Source organism: Rosa chinensis, chromosome 6 (assembly GCF_002994745.2).
Source record: "Rosa chinensis cultivar Old Blush chromosome 6, RchiOBHm-V2, whole genome shotgun sequence".
Taxonomy (NCBI): Eukaryota; Viridiplantae; Streptophyta; class Magnoliopsida; order Rosales; family Rosaceae; genus Rosa; species Rosa chinensis.
Genome location: NC_037093.1, coordinates 60,746,997 through 60,757,681, shown reverse-complemented (window position 1 = coordinate 60,757,681; position 10,685 = coordinate 60,746,997). Strand labels below are relative to the sequence as shown.

Sequence of the window (10,685 nt, the reverse complement as noted above, 5' to 3'; positions counted from 1 at the left end):
CACTGTAAGATGCTTCTGCGCTAGTTAATTCATTGTCATTTTCAAAACCTAGCTGATGGTAGTTCTATTCCATGAGATGAATATTTAAGTATGATTGTGACTAAGTGCATGTTTATCTTGTTCTTCTAGCTAAGCTAAGCTAGCTGTTGCCTACTGTCTAGGTTTTGATTACATAAATCCGAAATCCTAATCATCCTTAACTATAGAGTCCATGTTACTACAGTACAGAAGTTAGATAATTAGCACGCAATGCAATACATAATTTGAATAATTAAAGTTGACAAGGTAAAGCCAAATTAGTTCACTAGCATAAAGCTAATATTCTTAATTTTTTTTTTCAAAGTCGAAAAGAAAGGAAATCAGATATGATTTGTCAAAGGTAGAGATGGCGACAAATGGCCGACAAATAAAAAGGTAGAAGGTGATCTATGTGGATGATCGAGTCGCTCATGCTAATATGCTATGATAGTGCTGTTTCATGCTGCATTATTAGTATTTAATACAGATTTAATTAATTTTAATCTCCAAAGTTAAGCCCCAAGATAAGTATAACCTTTGGGTTTGATATGAAATTATGAATTATTGCACGGGGATAAAGTCATTTTAGGCTGGCAACTTGTTTCACTTTCACCCAATAATAATCACATATAAAACTAATTTAAGTTTGGTAGCCTGAATGATAAAATGGTCGATATTTGAATGAGCAGGGATGGATGGAGTGATGAATCATGATATAGGAAGATATTGTGTTCAAGTCAAATCTAAATGGGGCCAAAATATCTTTCAGGAGATCTCTTTGTCTGTCTAAAACGAGTTCAGGGCTGAAAACCAATTTGAAATACAAAACAAGAATGAGACCCACAAAACTAGTGTTCCAACTTCGAATCCATCATTTCCGATCCACCTAGTGACCTGCTTAAAGACTGGTACAGTAGTACGTATGGATCTTATCTCTGAAAGTCTGAACTACTTTAGAATATCGTCCACATGAACTAGTAGTTGAGAAAGGGACACGTACGTACTTGATCGATTCATTTCTAAGTTGCAGGCGGATCGACTCAAATTTGGAGTCAAAACTATGACCGCACTACTACTACAGTTATGCATGCACGTATATATTTTGCAGCACCAAAACCTGTTCTAAAATATCAGCTACTTTTGGATTCTAGACTGCAGGTTGGTGCTCCAACTAGGGTTCATGTATTTTCCTCCAAAACCAGATTAAGCTTTTCATCAAAAATAAATAAATAAACCGTAGAACAAAAAGGGGGCCTAAATGGGTCTTTGTGACTTATCCAATCCTTGAATAAGTGATCGGTTTCAAAGAGTTTTAGCTAGACTAAACATCTCCGTGGTTTTCTTTCTCTGATCATTTTATTATTTAAGTTTGTCAATTAAGTTCGATATCTCTGTTTGGGAAAAAGAAAAGAAAAAATGAATATTGAGAATATGATTGGTGGGTTGAGGCTCGATGATGATGAGCCAAGAGCAAGAGCAAGAGATCGACGAAGATCAGTTTCCAATTGGGATGCGTGTGCTTGTGGTAGATGATGATCGCACTGGCCTCCTCGACTTGGAAGCTGTGCTTCTTAACTGCCATTATCATGGTTTGTTTGTTTATTTAAGTTATATCTCATTCATCTATCTGATGGCTTTCTGCTTTGGCCTTACCTTGTTATCAAGTTTAATTTTTTAACGAGTTCTTATTTGGTATTTTAATTTGGTCAAGGACCGTTAATTAAATTGGTCTACCAAAGACTTTGATCGTGTGGTTGCTTAAGATATCTTCCCTTTTGGGTTTTCTAATTTCTACCAACACTAGCTTTTTTTTCTTTTTCTTTTTTGTGAACAAATTCTATTAACTCTCGTTTGGCATCCTGTGATTTTTCCTAAAATTTACAGAATTTTCTGTGTATTCGTAAGAAGTTTGTTTCAAACTCAGACCCCCAAAAAAAAAACAAGAAGAAGTTTGTTTCAACCATAACTTAATTGGATACTATAGTTTAGTGCTCGATCGATCAGCATTTCAGCAATGAAGATAGGATTCCAATTTGTGTACCAATTGATGATGTCACAACAGATAACGAATATATTGTTTTGTTTGTTCAAATAGTTCATTCACGATGTCACAATATACTATCACAGTGTGACAGTATTGTGATCCTAATTGTTATTAGGATTATAATGAGGGAAAGGATTTAAGTACTAATGGATTTTACAGTTAAAGAGTATCAGCCATCCAGGAACGGCATTGTGGTTGTTAAGAGAAAGCAAGTGGTTATGACTGCTGTCCATATGCCAGACATTGACGGGTTCAAGTTTCTCGAACTTGTGTACGTAACATGTTGATGAGGATCTCTCTGTTGTATGTAAGTAACCAGCTTATGTTGGAATTCTTTAGCTTCTCTTTTCACACTAGAATCACTATGCCAATAATGCCTTCAGACGACACATTTCAGACGATAGAATTTTTGTTTTCTGTCGTCTGAATCTTTTAAACTTCTTTAGACGACATATAAATTAATTATGTAGTCTGAATAGCATGAGAATCCATACTATTTCACTTTTTAGTAAGTTAGAAAATTAAGACGTCTGAAAGAACTGATAAATTTGCATGAAAAAGTGGAAATTTAGGACAACATTCATATGTCTTCTGAGTAAATGGGAAACAAGTGGAAAATTAGGACTACATTCATATGTCGTCTGAGTAAACGGGAAACTGACAGCTAATTTGCTAATCTAAAGTATTCGATCCCTCCCTTGGCTAAAAAAGAAAAACTCGGGCTCCTTTTGCTAGGACCTTTCCCTTAGCTGAAAGAAAAAAAGAACCAACCCTAGATCTAAAAACTCGGGCTCGTTTTGCCGCCTCTGACTCTCAGCTAATCTCTCCCTCGCACGCTCGATCTCACTCTCATGAACCTCAGTCCCTCAATCCACCCTCAATCCCTTTCACCCTCTCAAGCTCACACACACTCTCATCCTCCTGCGATTCCGGCAAAGCAAGTTTGGGTATGGAAGTTTTGGGTATAGAAGTTTGGGTAAAGTAAGTTTGGTAAGTCTTCAATCTTCAAGTCCGGGTTTCTCGGTTTCTTTTTTTCACTCTTCAAGCTTCATTCTTCAATCAATCGGTCTCTTGCTTTCTGGGTTTTCAATTTCATGTGTTCAATTTGCAGCAAAGCATAGACGTCCTCAAGTTTGGTTCGATTTCTGGTTCGATTTCGAATTCTTCAAGCTTGGTAAGTTGCTGCCTTTCTGGGTATTCAGTTCTTGTGTATGATACTATGAATAATGAATGATTGGTAACTGAGAAGAGTTGTATGAATATTTGCTTACTGTCTTCCTATTATTGTCTTACTGATTTGAGTGATTTCAAATTTGAGAATTTTCAATTGAGTTGTACTCTTGTATTGGTCCTGTCTGGGTTCGATTTCTTTTTGCCAGAAACTATTGGACTTTTGAAGTTTTGATATTTGGCATCTGTTTTGCCAGTTTTGAAATTGTATCCAATAATGATAGATATATTGATAGCTATGTGATGGATAACATACACTCAAGCTTCTTGCAGTTGTGAAACAAATGCAATACCAATACGATTGATCATGATAATTTATGTAGAATTTGTCTTTGAGACGAACAAGCTTCTACAGTCCATTTATAAGTGATAGATTATAATATTTAGGTACAGTTTATTTGCTAATGTATGTTTGAATATATGTCAATGCATTCTAAGATTTCTAAACTGCATCCTTTTTACTATTAAGTTAGTGCTAATGCAACTTTATTTCGCATCTTTTACATTCACTCATTGCTCTTTTTTTTTCTTTCTTTTAAATTATTTCTTCTTATTATGTGCAGAGACCTGATAAACAAGAACCCATCTCTAACACAAGACACAGTTCCACAAGTAATAGAGTAGACAAAAGGCCAAATCCATACATTCCAGATCAAAATCAATGAAGCAAATGGCTCCATAGTCAAAGGCATCTATCTAGACGTGGAAACCTTTACGCCACAAACAGGAAATGAAACAACAACTTTCACACTAGCCCATCCTCTTCCTGACAAAAAAGAGTCCCTGATAAACAAAACAGTTCGCAGGTAAACCTCTACAAAATTTTTCTTCATTCAACTTCATTTTTCTTGACAGCTCAAGTGTGAAAAAAATAGTAACTATGTACTTGTCTTTTCTTGGATTCTTTCTCCCCTGTAAATATTGTACTGGAAATTTCTTTTTTCTTTTTCTTTTTGGCAATAATAGAATTGCTTGTTTGAACTTCCTACTTCAAGGTGCCTTAGCATATAGTCAGTGATGCCTGTACGTTACACACACAATTATACAAAGACGTGTTTGAACAAAGTAATGCCAGTAGAAGTTGATATATATTCTGAGTTGCTATAGTTTGTTCTTTTGTTTTTAGATTTTGTGAATGGAGTTATGTGCCCTTTTTATGTGTTTTTTCTTCTGCTGTTTGCTAGCTATGTGGTTCTTGCCTCCAGTGTTTTGGTCTCTAGTGTTGTGCTTGAAATGAACTGTGTGCTCTTCGATTCTTCTGATTATTCTCTGTTTTGTTCTTTTAAGAGTAACTATTGCCAATAAGCTGCAAATTCTTGCAGTCATTTAAGTTATACCAGATCCCTTAGTCAATCTTATATGTTTTCTGTTGTTATAGAGTGGTAGCTTGGGGATGCATATTCTTTTGTTTAGCCTATTTTGATAGAGCTGGTCTAACTGTATGAATCGTGAGGGTCTTTGTAATTGTGAGGTGTTTGTTGCTGCAACGTTCTTAGAAACAAATTTCCATTACAGAGAAGTGGGTTTTATCTTGACATGTTTTCTGTTTTTCACTATAATAGGGAAGCTGACATTGAACCAGCAATGGCATTGCAGCTCTTGCACCACTTTTTGTGTAGATAGAACTGGAACAAGCAACTTCTGGATAGGCTCAACTAGACCAACTATTTTAGCATCAAAAAACTAGACCAACTATTTTTTGAAAAATGTTCCAGGAGCGACTGTAACCAAGCAAACCTCAAACTTATAGTGGTTAGTTTTATGTACTTCATTGTATATTTCACCTTCCATTATCTTAATTCTGTATTTTCAGGGTATTCCGGAGCAAAAAAATGACAAGACTTGTGGATATTTCATTATGTGTTACATGAAAGAAATTGTGGAGGACAAGAACTTGGATTTTAGTATGAAGGTAAAATTGATCAACTGCTTACCTATGGACTTTATTGTTTAATGATATAGTACGTGCATGCTCTGTGCATGAAACTTTCATATTTAATTTGCTGCATTTCCTTATTGCAGTGGGGAACGAGGTCAAATTTGGTTTACACAGTCAATGATATTGATGAGATCCGAGCTGAATGGGCTGAGCATGTTTTGAAGTTCCCAGAAAATTAAGTATCAGCCTATATATTTGCTTTTGTTTCTGGTAGGTTATGAGCAGTAGTAGTGTCTAGGAACTGCTTTTGTGCATTTTGACAGAACTGCCTATATATATGCTTTTGTTTCTGGTAGGTTATGAGCAGTAGTAGTGGTTAGGAACTGCTTTTGTGCATTTTGACAGAACTGCCTATATATATGCTTTTGTTTCTGGTAGGTTATGAGCAGTAGTAGTGGTTAGGAACTGCTTTTGTGCATTTTGACAGAACTGATGGAAAGTGTTGAACATATGCATGCAGTTGCTGTAACTACTCTATGGATGCTACTAGGTTTTTGTCTTAGTTAGATTAAGCTCCGTGCAACAATGGCAGTCATTAAAATCATTTAATGTAAAGGCTAGCATGCTAGCTAGTTTAGTATTATGCTACTGATGGGAATGTATTTTGGTGGGTTGATTTATACAATGAGGAATTTGTTGATTTCAGATCTTATAATTAATCTGCCTTTCTCGATTGACTACTGTACAGAATGAGGTTTGCTATGGTTCAAATCCAACAAATGCAGGTTTATGATATGTTGTATCACAAATACAGTAACAACAGAAAACTGAAGTTTATTTCACTGTCAAACAACAGAGATGCCTTTAACAGACAACAGAAAACTGAAGTTCAATTCACTATCAAACAACAAATATGCCTTTAACAGACAACAGAAAACTGAAGTTCAATTCACTATCAAACAACATAAATACTTCTAACAGACAACATAAAAATGAAGTTCAATTGATTATCAAACAACAGAAACGCGAAGTTTTATTTTCTATCAGACAACATAAAAACTTAAAATTGTGGTTGGAATACGAGACAGACGACATAAAAATAAAGTCTTACAACTACTTAGACGACATATAAGCATAATTTACCCAATTATAAGTGATTTACAAACAACAATTAAATGTCGTTAAAAATGCATTCAAACAATAGATTGTCAAACAAGTCTTTATTTTGGTAACTTCAGACCACATATATATGTTTTCTTATTTGTCTTAAGACGACAGAGGTTTTATTAAAACTGTAGTTTGTACCTCATTTCAACAACATTAATATGTCGTTGTATATGATTAATAACTACAGAAAGTTCCATATCCTTCAAAGTTGGGTTGTTCAGACGACAGAGCCTTACGAAACTTCTGTTGTCTGAGTGAGAACAGACGACAGAGGATATCTGTCGTCTGATGCTATAAGAGATGACAGCTGGATAGACTACATATAATTTGCATATCAGACGACAGATATAATCTGTCATCTGAAGCTATTATTGGCATAGTGAATACTCTGATTCCTATTACTAATTAGTAATTGAAAACAACACGGTGATCGATAGATAGAATGCATGATATAGATGTTCTAATGTGAACAATGTTGTAGGAGAATTGTAATTGTGTCTATTATTGATAATAGGAGCCCTTTATATAGGGAGTTATAAGGTACACAATAGGTAATAGAATCCGAATACAATTGAATACCTAAAACACTTTCCTATTACAACTCTAAACCCTAATTTGTAGAGGCACACATTATGTCGACATCCTTCAACACTCCCCCTTGTGCCGCTCAAACTTGGTGATGACGCTTTGATTGTTGGCTCGTTAAAACCTTGCCAGGTAACAAAAACCCTGTGGACAAAAATAACTCTGGTCGAAGGACAAAAAGAGCACAACACGTCCTTCACTCTTCGAGATCGAACATGTAGACATCATGCCTCCCCCTGATGTCAATATCTCCCCCTGATTGCTACAATCATGGGGGTTCAGATAACTTTCTCAATCCGATGCTCTTCACATGTTTCTCGAATGTGGATTTTGACAACGACTTAGTAAATAAGTCCGCTATATTATCCTCTGATCGGATTTGGTTCACTTCAATATTTAGAAGTGCTTGTTGTCATTTTGATGGAGGGGAGGAGGAGCACGGAAGGTGGCATTTTACCTTGTGGGGTCCGATCCCACACTTCTGTCATTTCTTTTCTCTCTGTAGGGATAGAACAAGCCCATATCAATCGAACCTCTCAATATCGAAAGATTGTCTTTATAACAATCTAATGGCGTTGCGTTGGCGCGGAGCTATATCTAGCCAACAAGTTCATAATAATTGAGGTGTCTGGTCTTATATTGTGCTAAGTACAATAATGCGCCTATTGTACATAAGTAAGCACTTCTACTATTAACACGTCTTCGTCATCATCCCTGGGACGAAACGGATCCCTTATAGGGCCAAGACTACAGACGACCATGGGAGTGCATTTTTGACTTTATCAAAATGCCTAAGCATCTATTGACACGGTATACAAGTTCTGAATCTAGACAAAACCGTGTTCTCCCAAGGTCCTTCCTTTCAAACTCGGATTTCAGGTGTTCAGCGGTTTCCCTTAACTCTCAAGGGTTCCAATTATGTTTATCAACATAAACCGCGAAAATTGCAAATCCGGAACTTGTCATGGAAACGCGTGGGCATAGTTCATCATATCACTTCCCAATCAATTAGTCATTTTAGTGAGCATTTCAACCTCGTTGCAAATACGCTCAGTGGTCTAGAGCCACTTGACTTGGGTAAATGAAGTCCATAAGAACCTTCATTATATTCCGTATCTAGATCCCCATAGAGATACGTAGTGACCACATTCGTAAGCTGCATGTTCAGTTATTTGGAAACTACCAAACTGACAAGGTAGTGGAGTGCAATGACATCCATTACGAGAGAATATGTCTTCTCATAGTCGATTCCAAGGCATTGTGAGAAACCTTGCGCCATAAGGCGAGATTACCATCTCTTTTTTCTCTTCACGCTATCTAACGAAGACCTATTAATGTCAATAGGTTTTATGTTAGGAGATGTTTGCATCTCAGACCCGAAATCCTTCCTCTTCGTTAGTGAAACCAATTCAACCTGAATCGTATCTTTCCATTTAGGCCAATTTTCTCTACGTTGGCATTCTTCAACGGAGTAAGGTTCGATGTCATTGGTCTCAATAATTCCATGTCCTCATATACACTAGTGTAGTTCGTAGAGATCTCTATATTCTCAGGAATTGGTTCTAAATTGAAGCGTCCCCCAACGATGTCTCTTGGACATAACCACAATCCAAAATATTCTCATGAGACGGATTTCGAGTAGCAATGATCAATGGATCAAGTAATGCCAAACTCGCTCTCTTCTTAAGGCGAGAATCCATCGAACCCACGGGTCTCTTACGCTCTCTAACAGAACCCATGGCCTATGACGCCATTATGCCACCTTTGTGACGTCACCATACCACCATCCATGGTAGTGTTGTCGTACCCATCTTCTCTGGGTGGCACCATGTCCTCTTGTGGGGACATCAATCCTTGCAGGCATGTTTGCAGCAGGTATATGTGATCTCGTCACTTTTAGGGGATCAAGATGAGACATAGTGGGGATAGACCATGACAATTCCTGTCGTTCCTGTTGAACATTGACTTTCTAATCTCACCCTAACGACGGGAAGACTGTCCCATCAAAATGACAATTCGCAAATCCAGCGAAATAGAGATCGTCTGTCAAGGGTTTTACGTAGCGGACTTATAGTTGGAGGCCTATGGCCAACACAAATATATATATATATATATATATATATATATTCATTACAATGACTCATGTTGATGCGCTGTGGTGGCGCAATTGGCACATAAACCGCTCACTCAAATATGCATAAGTACGAGATATTTAGACTCGAATCCAGTCACTAGCTATAACTCAAATAAAAGTTGAGTGGATGCTATGAGTCGTAGACGAATGAGCATAGCTGCATGCAATATTACATAACCCAAGCGGAAAATATTTGTGCGCATTACCAAAGTCCGGGCTACCATCGTAGTCTTTTAATGGTGGCTTTTCCGCCAGACCAATTGGGTGTGTACATAGGAATATGATACTTGATATCAATACCCAATGATATGCAATAGTCATCGAAAATTTTCGATGTAAACTCTAGCATTATCAAGTCAAATTGACTGAATGGGATGATCTGGGTAGTGAGCCCGTAGCCATATGTTATGTGCTAGGAGTGTAGTATAAGCAGCATTATGAGTGGATAATCGCACAACACGTGACCAACATGTTTGCGTATCAACCAATACCATAAAACATCTATACGATCCGCAAGTTGGTTAATCAAATCTACAGAATTCCATTTGATTCTTTGTGAGAATGGAATTATTTCCTCAATCTCCTTTGCATAGGATGGTCTCAATCCTAAATAACAGGCTTTACAGAATGAAACATGGGCCTTATAATCAACCAATGAAGGTTTTGGTTAAGCAACAATGCCACAATGGACTTGAGAAGTAGGGAGAGGAGTTGAATAAGGGTTTATGGTGTCAATGCCATGTATTTGCCGCAGGGGGTAGGCGGCGCCTGCCATGTGTGGCCGATCTTTGCACAATCATGGCGCCATGAGGCGCATGTGCAGTTCCTCGAACCAATTCTTGGTTCTTACTTCTCTTCGTTCTGAAAATGGATGTCCGTGTAAAGTCTTTAATACACGGATCATCATGCCAAAGACTATATGTGTCAAAATCCCATAAGTCGTCTCTCATGACATGGTTGGATTCAATAACTTGAATAGTGGTTGCATACAACCCACTAGAGCGACACATAAGTTTCTCTAATACTCGTTTATGTTCGTAGTCATTAGAGGTGATGCAAAGGAACTCTGTCCATTCTCATAATGTGTTTCCACATGAAAATCATTGGCTCTTATATAATAAAGTCTAAATTAAGGTATGTCCAAGACATTAAGTAAAAGAATTGACACTTTATTAATAGCCAACGATTATATCAAAGTTTCCAAAATCTAATCCAAAATAAAATCAAACTAAGACATATTGTAGTTACTCTATCCGTTTGGTAACTCCAATCAAATATGACCAGGAAAGTAGAGAGAGATGTTGGTGGAGCGAGGCTCTCTTAAGTACCAATAATCTCAATGACTTTCCTAGACATCACATTTTATTGGGTCCGCCACATAAGAAAGAGTTAATACAATTGTCATTTATTGACTAATGCATATTGTATTACAAAAGTTCTTGGAAAAATAAAAGGACTAATCTAATCAAAGTCTGCTACATCCTTGTGCACTTCATCTTCAGCTTTGAAGTCCTCTATGGTGAGATTGACATCTCCACCATCTTCTTCTTCTTCTGCAAGGTACACTTCTTGCTCCCTCAGGTCCCTGTATGCCCTGTATCTTGCAGCTAGTTGCTCGCGTGCCTTGC

General features: G+C 37.1%; 1 long non-coding RNA gene across 3 annotated transcripts; it reads left to right on the top strand.

The window, feature by feature from the left end:
- Positions 1-2,654: 2,654 nt before the first annotated feature.
- On the top strand, positions 2,655-5,755 carry LOC112174331. 3 transcript variants are annotated; one of them, XR_005801443.1, is made up of 6 exons: positions 2,663-3,043; positions 3,174-3,236; positions 3,856-4,098; positions 4,855-5,044; positions 5,106-5,204; positions 5,315-5,755. It is a non-coding gene; the product is annotated as an uncharacterized LOC112174331 (long non-coding RNA). The 3 variants fall into 3 exon arrangements; XR_005801442.1 differs by having other exon boundaries at positions 2,655-3,043; positions 4,855-5,204; XR_005801444.1 differs by lacking the exon at positions 4,855-5,044 and having other exon boundaries at positions 2,669-3,043.
- Positions 5,756-10,685: the final 4,930 nt, after the last annotated feature.